This window comes from Euprymna scolopes, chromosome 2, assembly GCF_053919585.1.
Source record: "Euprymna scolopes isolate OS-2025 chromosome 2, ASM5391958v1, whole genome shotgun sequence".
NCBI classification, from domain to species: domain Eukaryota; kingdom Metazoa; phylum Mollusca; class Cephalopoda; order Sepiida; family Sepiolidae; genus Euprymna; species Euprymna scolopes.
In genome coordinates, this window is record NC_136483.1 from 30,775,835 (window position 1) to 30,789,331 (window position 13,497).

The 13,497-nt window shown below is 34.8% G+C and overlaps 1 non-coding gene across 1 annotated transcript; it reads right to left on the minus strand.

Annotated features, from left to right (window-relative positions):
* Window positions 1–6,573: 6,573 nt before the first annotated feature.
* On the minus strand, window positions 6,574–6,668 carry Trnak-uuu (transfer RNA lysine (anticodon UUU)). Its single transcript has 2 exons — window positions 6,632–6,668; window positions 6,574–6,609 (listed from the first exon to the last, which is right to left on the minus strand). It is a non-coding gene; the product is annotated as a tRNA-Lys (tRNA).
* Window positions 6,669–13,497: the final 6,829 nt, after the last annotated feature.

A 13,497-nucleotide genomic window follows, 5' to 3' on the forward strand; every position in this document is an offset into this window, starting at 1 on the left:
TTACATTGTTCCTGACTAATGTAAAGGTCCGATGCATGTCCTGCAGAGCGATCTCATGATCCTCTTCCCCGTAGTAAATTCTACGCGGCCTCAGTATGTTGTCTAACGGCAAGACAACGTCTCTATTATAGAGCAAATAATAGGGGGAGTACTTTGTTACCAGACCGCCATAGGATTAGTGCAGAGGGGACTGGGACGTTGAGGAGATTTATTGCCACCCAAATTCCAGTGAAGACCAATGGTCATTGTCAGTGAGAAATCAATGGTAAGCGACTGTTGCGATGGCGCAAATTTATTTGCAAAGGTTGTCGAAAGAGGTGAGGTTTACTGGAAATCTGAGGAGACTTGTTGTCACCCAGACTCCAGGGAACACCACCGATCTTTGTTAGTGAGCAATCTCAGATGATGGCCTGTGTAAGAACTCCTAGTGAGTGAATAATAATAGATAAGGAAAAAACCTGTCGATGATTTTCAACAAGTGTCGGACAAGAGCACTCGCTCAGGAGAAATCATGTGAAATATAACACGGCTATAAGTTCCCTTTTTTTTTTTTAACTTCAGTAAGTTTTAAGATATCAAGGGGCTCCCTCCTGGAGCTAACACTTGATTCTGTTATGATTCAAATTTATATCCGAGGGCTCTTTTAAGAATAGATGATGTTCCCTTTATGGCTGCTATTTATATCTCGTTACTGCTTGATCTTCCAGGGATTACTTCTAAGTATTTATGAAGGTTCTTTTTTATTAAACCAGTTGCTGCTATCACAACCGGTATAATGTTTATTTATTTCAGAGACCATGTTGTTTTTAGATCATTTTTTAGGTCCTGATATTTTGTTATTTTTTCCCGTTCAGCTCTATTAAGGCCAAAATCATTTGGGACTGTGACATCGATAATGAGCGCAGTTCTTTCGGGCTTGTTCCATATTATAATATCTGGTTTGATAGCTTTGTCTTTTATGTATCTGCCTGCCTGTATGTCTTTGTCATAGAACACGATCACTTTTCCGTTTGATGTTATCGGTGGTGGTTCATGTTCCCAGATGTTCGTTGCTCTGTCAAGTTGCATCTCTCCACAGATCTTCTAATGGAGGTACTTACATACTTTGTTGTAACGGGCAGTGTAAAGGCCATCTGCCAATAAGATTGGGCATGCAGACATTAGATGGCTTGGGCTCTCAATTGCTGAGTGGTTGTGGGCAGAAATGTGAGAATGTAAACACCTCATCAGTAGTTGTGAGAAGTTAACCAAAAATGAGTACAAGAGGCGTCATGACAATACTGTGAGAAATGTCCATTGAGATATATACAAATAAAAAGAGGGTAGAACGCAGTGAAAAATAGCATATTCCAGAAGGGGTGGTGGGTTAGTGATAATGTGAAATTATTGTGAAATATGAATATCTAATGTGACAATTTGATTGAAGAAAGGAGACCAGATTTAATCTTGTTGAAAAAAAGTAACGCAAGGTAATAATTATTGATATAACAATGCCAGCTGACGTCAAAGTCGAAAAGTACAAAAACTTGAAAAGGGAGATAAAATATTGTGAAAGTTGAAGAAAGTAGAAGTTGTGATGGGGGGTCTTAAGGATGTGACAAAAGGATTTGACGAGTAGATTCAGAAAATTGGGATCCATTGCAATGTTGGAGTATTTCAGAAGACTGCCTTGTTGGGAACCGCCAGAATCTTGCGCAAAGTACTGGAAGACTGAGGAAAAAAGATGCTGATAGTCTATGTCCATTTGTTATGATCAGCCTATCAGTATAAAAATTACAATAATAACAACCAGGCATAAAATATGATATCAGAAATTGTAATAATAATAATAATAATAATAATAATAATAATAATAATAATAATAATAATAATAATAATAATAATAATAATAATAAATTATGGCAGCGAGAGACACCGAAAAAACAACAAAACAGAAAACAGAGAGACCAACGACAAAACGAGAAAAGAGAAATGGGAAGAGAAACAACTCCACGGAAGATTCATAAGAATGACAAAAAGAATAACGGAAACACCTGGACATGGATGCGAAAAGGACGTATAAACCGAGAAACTGAATTTCTAATAACTGCAGCACAAGATAACTCAATAAGAACCAACCATATCAAAGCAAAGATCGATAAAACACAAGAAAACAGCAAATGCAGACTATGTGGACATAAAGACGAAGCGATAAACCATATAGTAAGTGAATGCAGCAAACTGGGCCAAAAGGAATACAAAAACAGGCATGACCAAGTGGGGAGGGCGGTACACTGAGAATTGTGCAAACGACTGCATTTTGAGCATACAGATAAATGGTACAACCATAAACCCGCAACAGCACTCGAAAACGAGAATCACAAAATCCTATAGGACATGGACATACAGACGGACAAACCCATCCAAGCAAGAAGACCAGATGTCGTAATAATTGACAAGAAAGAAAAATCCTGTCAAATCGTAGACTTTGCTGTCCCAGCTGACCGGTGGGTGAGTATGAAAGAAAAGGAGAAGCGAAGCAAATACACAGAGCTAGCCAAAGAGTTAAAAGGGATTTGGATGATGAAGAAAATCAAAATAGTATCGATAATAGTAGGAGCACTAGGAACAATTCCGAAAAACTTCGAAAAAAGAATGTCAGAAATTGGAATCAGAGGAATAACTGCAAAAGTACAACGACTAACGACAATGGAAATGACTGAAATATTAAGGAAAACCCTTGAATGCGGAGAATAATACAAGAAGACAATATAACGAATAAGCGTTACAGGGAATGAAGAACACCGAAGCTGCATATCTACAAGTTCTACATCCCCATCATGCATCCCCCCATAGTTTCATCACCGTTTCCCCCAATAAAAAAATGATACCAAAAGGCCGAGAAGGGTCAAGAAGGACTGAAAGACCGAGGAGCGAGCACTAACCAGACCTCGGCTGGACAAGTGCAAAGAGAACTGGGACCTTGGGGAGGCTGAGTGCCACTCAAATCCCAGTATAAACCAATGGCCACTACCAGCGAGAAATCAATGGTAAGCGGCTGTTGCGATGATGCAAATTCATTTGCAAATGCTATCGAAGGATGTGGAGAGAGCTGGACGTCTGGGGAGATTTGTTGTCACTCAGCTTCCAGAGAACATCACAGGTTTCCAATCAGATCGTTTGTTGACTTGTGTGAAAGCTCCATGTAAGCCAATAATAATAATAATAATAATAATAATAATAATAATAATAATGAAATGAAAGCGAGAATTGGAAAGGAATACCTCTGGAGAACAAGAAAACTTCTAGAAACAAAATTATATAGCAGAAACCTAATTAAAGGTATAAATACATAGGCAGTATCACTAGTAAGATACTCAGGACCGTCCATAGGGTTAATCAAAGAGGAACTGAGACAGCTCGATCAGAAGACCAGGAAACTCATGACCATACACAATGCACTACACCCAAAGGACGATGTTGACCGACTCTACATCAAAAGAAAAGAAAGTGGGAGATGTCTAGTTTGTATAGAAGACTGTGTGCATGATACAAAAAAAAAAAAAAACTAGAAAAATACATAACGCAAAATACGGAAAGGATAATCATGGCAGCAAGAAACACTGAAAAATCAACAAAACAGAAAACAAAGAGATAAAGAATGAGACGAGAAAATAAAAATGGGAAGAAAAACAACTACATGGAATATTCATAAGGATGACAAAAGATGAAAATAACAAACACTTGGACATGGATACAAAAAGGACACATAAGCTGAGAAACTGAACCCCTAATAACCGCAGTGCAACATAACTCAATAAGAATCAACCACATCAAAGCAAACATCGACAAAACACAAGAAAACAGTAAATACAGACTCTGTGGACAAAGGGACAAAACAATAAACCATATACTAATTGAATACAGCAAACTGGCTCAAAAGGAATACAAGAACAGACACGACCAAGTGGGAAAGGCAGTACATCGGGAATTATGCAAACAACTGTATTTTCAACACAAAGACAAGTCGTACAAACATAAGTTGACAACAGTACTTGAAAACGAGCATCACAAAATCTTATGGATAATGGGCATACAAACTGATAAACCCATCCAAGCAAGAAGACTGGATATCGTAATAATTAACAAGAAAGAAAAGTCCTGTCAAATCGTAGACTTTGCTGTTCAAGCTGACCACAGGATGAATATTAAAGAAAAGGAGAAACGGAGCAAATACACAGAGCTAGCCAGAGAGCTGAAAGTGATATGGATGATGAAGAAAATCAAAATAATATCTATAATAGTAGGAGCACTAGGAACAATCCCGAAAAACTTTGAAAAAAGAATATGAGAAATTGGAATCAAAGGAATGACTGGAAAAATCATGAAAACAACTGAAATATTAAGAAAACCCTTGAATGTAGAGACTAACACACATGCGCCACATGCGCGGGCCAGACAAACTGCTACATAGAAGCAAGAACATTGAAGCTGCATATCAATAAGTTCTCTAACCCCACCCTATTCCCCCATGGATAAGTGTGAAGAGAACTGTGACCTTGGAGAGGTTTATTGCCACTCACATTCCAGTGAAGACTAATGGTCGCTGCCAAAGAAAAATCAATGGCAAGCAGCTGTTGCGATAATGCACACTTATTTGCAAATGTTATCAAAAGAGGTGGAGAGTACTGGAAATCTGGAGAGACTTGTCGTTCAGCTTCCAGGGAACACCACAGGCTGTTTTCAAGGAGAGATCTTTGATGATCTGTGTGAAAGCTCCTTGTGAGCCAATAATAATAATAATAATAATAATAATAATAATAATAATAACAATAATAACAACAACAACAACAATAATAATAATAACAATAATAATAATAACAATAATAATAATAATAACAATAATAATAACAAACAACAACAACAATAATAATAATAACAATAATAATAATAATAACAACAATAATAATAACAATAATAATAATAACAATAATAACAACAATAATAATAATAACAACAATAATAATAACGATAATAACAATAATAACAATAATAACAATAATAATAATAATAACAATAATAACAATAATAATAATAATAATAATAATAATAATAATAATAATAAAACATAGTAATAATAATAAATAGGGAACCAACGGTAGAAATAATAAAAATGGAATATTTAACTCGTACTTAAAGGAAAAATAAGAGAAAGAGAAACACACACACACACACACGCACACACACACAAACACGCACACGAACGCACGCACGTATAAATGTATATATATAAAAATTAAAAAAAAAGCCTTGTTCAGTCTCGACAGACTATACATATCCACTGTAAGAATGCCTGTGCATAGAATTTTCGTGGAACTGTGTTAAGTTGGCATTGTTTAAAAAGAAATTCAAGACGACTGGAAACAATGCCGAGATAAGCAGAGAGCACATACAGCGCCTAGTATTCCTAAATGGTCACCCATCTGGTACTGGTAATAGTTTCATTGTTAAACCAAATTTTAAGAGTTCTTGGATTAATCACTAAAGAGGTTGTCCTATCAGCAGGTGCAAAGTACTGGCGCTGCTATATTGCCATTTGGTGAATGGATTCTGAACCATGCAGTAACTTTTGGTGGGGGCCTCTCGATGCCATACTAGTGGGTAATTGTTACGGCTTTACCTTATCATGTGCTACAAAAAAAATTCTTCGTTTCTATTTCTCTCTTACTTTCCCTTTCTGTCCTACTCTAAGCAAGTCTATCGACCTAGTCCACAAATCCCAAAACTCCATTATGAAAAGTTGCAAGAAAAAATACACTATTAAACCCGGATCTCCCACTTCCAACGTAGACCCCCCCTCCCACTCCCATGTCTCCTTCTCCAACATCAGGGGTCTACGTTCTAACCTTCCAGAGGTTGAAACCGAATTACAGGAGACTAAACCGACCTATTATTCCTTAGCGAAACTGGCATTGGAGTTTTTTTTTAGACAGAAAATGATTTATATATATATATATATATATATATATATATATATATATATATATATATATATATATATATATATATATATATATATATAAAGTAAAAACAAACTTGGGCTCGTTTGAAATTTGTAAACTGGGGCCTCTCACACCCAAAGATAAAATCATGCCCCTGGACCAACGAGCCATCTATTGCATTATGTTCACGCCCAGCTCATAGTAAGTGAGTTAGTTTATATTAAAAGCACTTCTAGGAAGCAGTAGAAATAAAAATAGCTTTCAAAGTTTAGCGACATCATTATCTTTTCTATTTATTTACATAGATGAATAAATACAAAATATTTTCCTTTATCGCAACTATATTATCATCCAAACAACTTACTGCTAATTTTTAATCAATAATGCACATATTTTTTTGAAATGTTTTATGTAAAGTAACAAGTCTTTTTATACCTTATTTACATAATTATATTTTAAACAGTTTATTCATTTGTAATGGGATTGCCTTATTTGTCTAAATAGGTGTACCTTATGTGCCTTATAAACAGTAATGATCATAAAGGAGTTTGCAATTAAGTTAACAAATACTATGAAAACAAAAAATGCATTAAGCCCACATGGGGACTTGAACCCCAGACCCTCAGATATCTTTCTCAGAAGACAACCCGTAAAAGTCTGATGCTCTACCGACTGAGCTATGTAGGCTTACACGTTCAACTGCGCTCTAAGTATTACTTATGATATTCGTGTCTCATTCTTGATAGAAAAGACACCGCTAGATTACATTTAAAAAGAATTTTTTTTTTGGAAAATATTCTGTGAAAATAACTGATAAGCTAAACACTATTTGAGTTCATAGTCCGTTATGGCGTACATACACAGAATTAAGTGAGAGTGTTCGGTTACATATAATACAATTCTGATGAAATATACAGGGCATATAAAAATATAATCCTTTTTAGACATCATACCATTTAATATGATTTATTTAAAATGCTAAAATGTATTTTAGTTTTTTTATTATTAATCCATAAGTAATTTTCTCGAGTATTTTAACTAGTTCACAGAACAAAAAGTGGTATATTAGTGGCCTGGCAAGGGAGACAATCGAAGCAGCAAACCCGAAGCTGGCCTGCAGGATACTATATATGCAAATGTAGGAAAATTTGGGCATATCTTATTAATTTGAAGATATAGTTTTTTTTTTGCCAATTGCCATAAAATTTTAACCATAGAATAGTATTATAATGTTCAAAAATCCTGCAAATTTTCATGTAGTTTTTCCCAAACCACCAAAGATATGAGCATTTCAATATTCAATTTGACTATTTTATATGTTCCAAATCTCAGCGACAATTGATCAATTTAACAAATGAAGGCTCGTTGGAAAGCTAACAACTAGAATTGTATAATGGGCTATCTGACATTTTCCCTTAAGGTCGCACATTAAGGAGATCATCCATCATTCAGAGCATATTTTTGACACTTTTTCACAGCCATACAATGTTTCATTTATTTAGATTGTTGGACTGACTTCCTCATCTTGGTTGTTATAGTCACAACGTTTCGGCCATTTTGCCCTCCAGCCTTCATCAGGTGTTTTGTATCGAACTGGGGAACCGTTTGTTAGGAGTCTCGAACCCAACCCTTTATTATTATTACGGGGGTACCGTGTTCGGACTCCAGCTAGGCTCTGGGACATAGTTGTTGATTCTCTATTTTGAATGTTACTTTTCACTGCCTTCGTTCAGGATTGAACTCAGCACCTTTGGGTAACTGTAAACTTTGATACAACGTCTACGACTACTCGGCCATATGTCACTAGGACCGAAACGTTGTGACTATAACAACCAAGATGAGAAAGTCAGTTTCCTAGTTTTGCATGTGAATTATAAAATATCTGATATTTCCCCAAAACGTCTGGCCTTGATGGAGGGGAGACTAAAACTTGCTGCTATGGTTTCTGTTGTGGAGACGCCCACTAATTAACATAGGCGGGTGAGTGAGATATATAAAGGTATCAATCACCAATACCGGGAGAGTTCGGCAACCGACCGCCAGATAGGCAAGGCGCCTATATTGCTTCCAGTAAGACATGCAACACGCCACCTGCCGGAATATCTCCAACTGAAGTATATCTGAAGACATGTAAATATGTATATAACTTTTCTGCCTAATATATTATTGTATACCTTTACTTTCCGTGTTCTTGTTAATTATTTGTGCAGACACAACAGTTTCAAATGATCTGAAATAACAGCAAGGGGAGACTTGATTCTAAATATTTTTCATATGGTATATATCCCCCTTTGGTTTTCATACATAAAGTAAATTTCACAGTGTATAAGAATTATTTGATACTGGAGATATTCATAATCGTACCCCATTTCCAAAAGAGGGGAGATATAACATATGAGAAATATTGGGAATCAAGTCTCTCCTTGCTGTTATTTCAGATCATTTGAAACCATAGCAGCAAGTTTTAGTCTCTCTTCCATAAATACCAGAGATTTTGGAGATATATATATATATATATATATATATATATATATATATATATATATAGATGTACAAATAAATGTTACAATTGCCAATAAAAGTTACTCTTTGACCTACCCAAATCAATTGTTTAATTTAAATTATTTTTTATGTTTTTGTTTTGTCAAATTTCAAAAGCATCAATCGAAACTCCTTTTTTACAAACTGTGTAATATTTGCAGTAAAGATGGCCGCCGACAATGTGAGAATAAGTTAATTTTGTTAAGGACATATAAAGAACGTTTGGAATAAAGAATTATTTATTAAAACACCCTTAGACTCGAACGTGAGACTTCACACACACAACGCGAGAATCACACACGTAAATCAATGAGCCAATGTTGTTATAAAATACACACCTGATATAATGTGAAGAACTGTATATTGAGAGAGCTACTAGGATTTTCATTAGGAAATTAAAAAAAATAGCATGACATGTATAGGTACTTAACTCCCTTTAATTCTTGTAATTGCCGGGCTCTTGAAGGCATACACTAGCATATGAAGCCAAGATTGGCTTTGTGACCGGCTTTGAATTTCCCTACTCTCAGTAATTGTCACTTCTCGCACTGATGATTACATAAGCATTAAACACAAGTGTCTGTTGGCATAAAAATAATTGTTAGAGACACCAGTTTTAAATGAACACGTTGCCCCCCCCTACTTTTCTACTAACTCTGCTTTAAGTTGATCAAATTCACTTAGGCTATTTATTCTCTTGTATCTTTTCATTACACAAAAATGTGTATCAAATTTCAATTTATCACTGTCTTCTTTTCTCATTGTATTTTGTTTGATTCCTGTGGTTATTGTATACTATATCTATAATTTATGCACTCCTCCCCCTTTCTATCTCTTTCTTTTTCTTTTATGTCTCTGTATCTCTCTGAAAAAACACGAAATAAAAAGTACAGTCAATAAATAGGAATACAATAATATTCAACTGGTATTTAGAGAGGAAAATTTGTGTGTGTGTGTGCATGTGAGTGTGTGTGTGTGTGTGCGTGTGTGTGTGTGTGTGTGTGTGTGAGTGTATGTGTGTGTATTTCAGAAGATTAAAAAATTGGTATTGTAGGATTTGAAACCGACGGCACTGATATTGTCCTGATCTTCTGTAACACAAATAAACAAATATTCCTCTTATTTTGAGACTCCCTTAATAATCACGCACTGCTTGAATTCTCTTCCACTAATCTTATATAAACTTTGCTGAAGTGTTGACATATGCTGCATCTTAGAAAAGGTGGTCCACGATGACAATTAAATGTAATAATAAACGTTGAAAAAATAGTAAACATAAGTAAAATAATGAATGTTGGCTCTACGGGGAGGCAAGTAAGTAGGAACAACGCAGTCATTCGTTAAATGTAGAATAGTTAACAGTCGATAAATTAAGATTATAAACAATAACAAAAATCAACAAATACCTTATACTTATACGCAGTAAAATTCAAATAACTTTTATATGTGCTGAAACTGTGTTTCCACTTTTTATTTCATTTCTTTTAGATGTCTTTACAACAAATAACTGGTTACTTGTCGCTTAACCGTTGGGAGCTTCGTTCTTGAAAACTTGCATAAAAATCTATGATTACCACTAACTCTAAATTTTTGAGTGCCACTCGAACTTAGGGTTAGTGGTAGAAGTTATTTGTTTACAACTTTTCAGGAATTAAGCCCCCCGCCCCTATAATGTCACTAAATATGGTTTGTGCGTGATATGAGAAAATAAGTCTATGTAGACATTACAAATGTTTCTTACCTTTAACGTTAATGCAGATGGCTGTCATGCGCAATTTCGTAGAGCAGGTAGCAGCCTTGATCTTGCGATCAAAAACCAAGATAGAGTAAAATGGAGATAACCAAGTGGGCACGAATAAATTCAGGGAAATCCTTTGTTGCATTGCGTGCATATATTCTACATAAATTATTTTTTTTTATTTTAAATTAAAAAGATTTAACTCAAAAATAATTTAAAAAAAAATTATTTGTAATTTTAAATAAAAACCAAATTTCTGTAAAAAAATAAATATTGTTTAAAAGTTGTTTAAATTATTTTTCATATTTTTTTCAGGCATTTATTCTATATAAGTAAATAATTTTTTTTTGGTTATTTATAATTTTAAATTAAAACCAAATTTCTGTTAAAAATAAAAGTTTTTTTAAAATTATTTATAATTTTAAATTAAAACCAAATTTCTGTTAAAAAATAAATGTTGTTTAAATTATTTTTCATATTTTTTTCAGGCATTTATTCTATATAAGTAAATAATTTTTTTTTGGTTATTTATAATTTTAAATTAAAACCAAATTTCTGTTAAAAATAAAAGTTTTTAAAAATTATTTATAATTTTAAATTAAAACCAAATTTCTGTTAAAAAATAAATGTTGTTTAAATTATTTTTCATATTTTCACATGCATTTATTCGACATAAGTAAAAATAATATTTTTTTATATTATTTTCCTTTTAATTTCATTTAACTCATAGAAATATTATTTCTATCAATAACAATTGTTTTATTATCCCGACTCGGTTTGTTCCGTTTCACTCGATCTTGATTTTTGATCGCAAGGTCAAGGCTGCTACTTGCTCTACGAAATTACGGGTAACAGCCATCTTCATTATTATTCATTCAATGTTTACAGATTCTAATCGTGTATTTCTCGAGTTTTGATCGATGAAATAAACTTTTTACTCGAAATGACTTCTCATGTAATGATGTTTAAGACACGAAAGATTTTGAATGTCTACAAATTTATTTTCTCAGATGAAAGCTTATGAACAAGAATTGAGTTAGAAAGTTCTTGCGATTTTTAACGTTTAAATTCAGATGAACATATCTCGGCTCAAACAAAAATTTATTAATTGAAATAAGCACCATCAGAATCAACACATTTTTGTCAATTCAAAACAAGTGCATTCATGTCAGTAACGTAAAAATCTTGCGTTCTGGTGACGATGAAGTCGCTGAAGGCATTTTTGATATCGCTGAGGTTTTTGAAGCATTTCTCACGCAGAAAGTTGTCGAGATGCTTTAAAAAGTGGTAGGCGTTAGGTCAGATGTATGGAGAGTATGGAGGATGAGGCAACATTTTGTAGCCCAATTTGTTCAACTTCTTCAGTGTCGGTTTAGAAACGCACGGTCGGGTATTATCATAGAGAAGAATTGAGCATTTTCTGTTGACAAATGCTGGGTGTTGTTGTCGAAGTTTCTGAGGCATCTCATCCATTTGTTGACAGTACTTCTCTGTCGTAATGGGTTCGCCTGCGTTCAAAAAATCTGTAATGGATGAAACCAAATACTCAGTATGACTTTCTTTTGATGCAACTCTGGCTTCGGAGTGTGTCGAGAAACTAACCACTGAGCTGAGCGTTGCCGGTTGTCGTAAAGAACCCACATTTTATCGCAAGTCACAACCCGGTTGAGAAACGGGCCGTTCTTGTTGCGTAAAAGAAGAAAAGATGACACTTATTAACAGCGTTCCTTTTTGGTTGTCGTAGAATTGTGAGGCACCCATTTATCAAGTTATTTTGTTTCTCCAATCTCTCTCAGGTGGTTAGAAATCGCCGTACACGTTACGTCTAATTCACATGCAAGTTCTCGAACAGGCTTTTAATTGATCGTTGCTAACATCCGATGGCCGACCACTACGCTCATCATTTTCTAGACTCTCGTAGCCGCCACAAAATTTCTTAAACCACCATTGTGCTGTGCGTTCAGTAGTGTCCTGGACCAAACACTTCGTTGATATCGCGAGCTGTTTCAGTAGAATTTCGGCCTAGCTTGAATTGAAACAAGAAAATTGTGCGAATTTACTTTGTTGCCATCCTGTATTCAACGTTCTGAAAACAAGATAAAATTGTTATAAAACGATTATAATTTAAACGATTAGAGCGAAAACTACTATTTAAAATGATATATAAAGTAAAAAATAATGAGAATTATTTGAAAATACATCATTTTTTTTATAAGGTAATCACCACTTATCAAAGAAGCCACTCGGGGATAAGGGTTATTGTGTGTATAGTACGTTCGTGTTGGAGATTTTATAAAGTGTCTTACTTAAGGAGGCGGTTCATTAGGAATTTGTTCACATTGGACTTGAAGATATCCAGGTTATAGTCAGGTGGGAAACAGGCGTGCACTTCTAAGAAAGAAGCTTTGTTCATGGAATCTACGTTTTGATTTTGGCACAGATAAGGAGTGGGGAAAATTTTTGACAGTGGTTTCAGCTAGGCGGGTGTTTATCGTGAAAGATTGGCGAGGGGGGACCAGAGATTGGAGTTCAGACGAGCACCTGCCATGGTAGTAACGATAAAACAAAGACAGGCTCACAACGCCTCTCCTGTGGGAGAAAGGTTGCAGGAAAGAGAAAAGGGCATCAACCACTAGGCCACGAAGTCTATTTTGTACTCTGTCAAGGCAGGATAGGCTGTTTTTAGCAGTTCCTGCCCAGATGTGACAGCAGTACTCCATTCTTGGACGTACTTGGCTTTTATACAGATAGAGAATTGCATCAGCAGTGAGATATCTTCTGGAGCAGTAGAAGGATCCTACCATTTTTCCAACGATCTTGGCAACTGACTTGATGTACGTATTCCATTTCAGGTCAGGGGTAAAGGTCAAACCCAGAAGCTTATCAAAACATGGAGCTTCCCTTAGACGAGAGCCACCCATATCAATTGATGCCAAAATCAAAATGAAAAATTCCGCAAGAACTTTTTCCTCAACCTAATAAAATAATCAAAATTGATAGATATTTAATAGATTATTTATTATCAGTATACTGCAGCATTTTATTGTGGGAACGTCCGACCAATAAAAAAGGCAAATTGATTTTAGGGTAATTTTCCAGCATAGACAACAAAACGAAAAAGTGATTAAAAACAAGATAAGTTACTCTTTTATATCCCTAAAAAATTGCATGATATGAGACAGTCATCTGAGGAGTCTCGATAATCTCTTAAAAATTGAAAACTAAACAAAACACTGA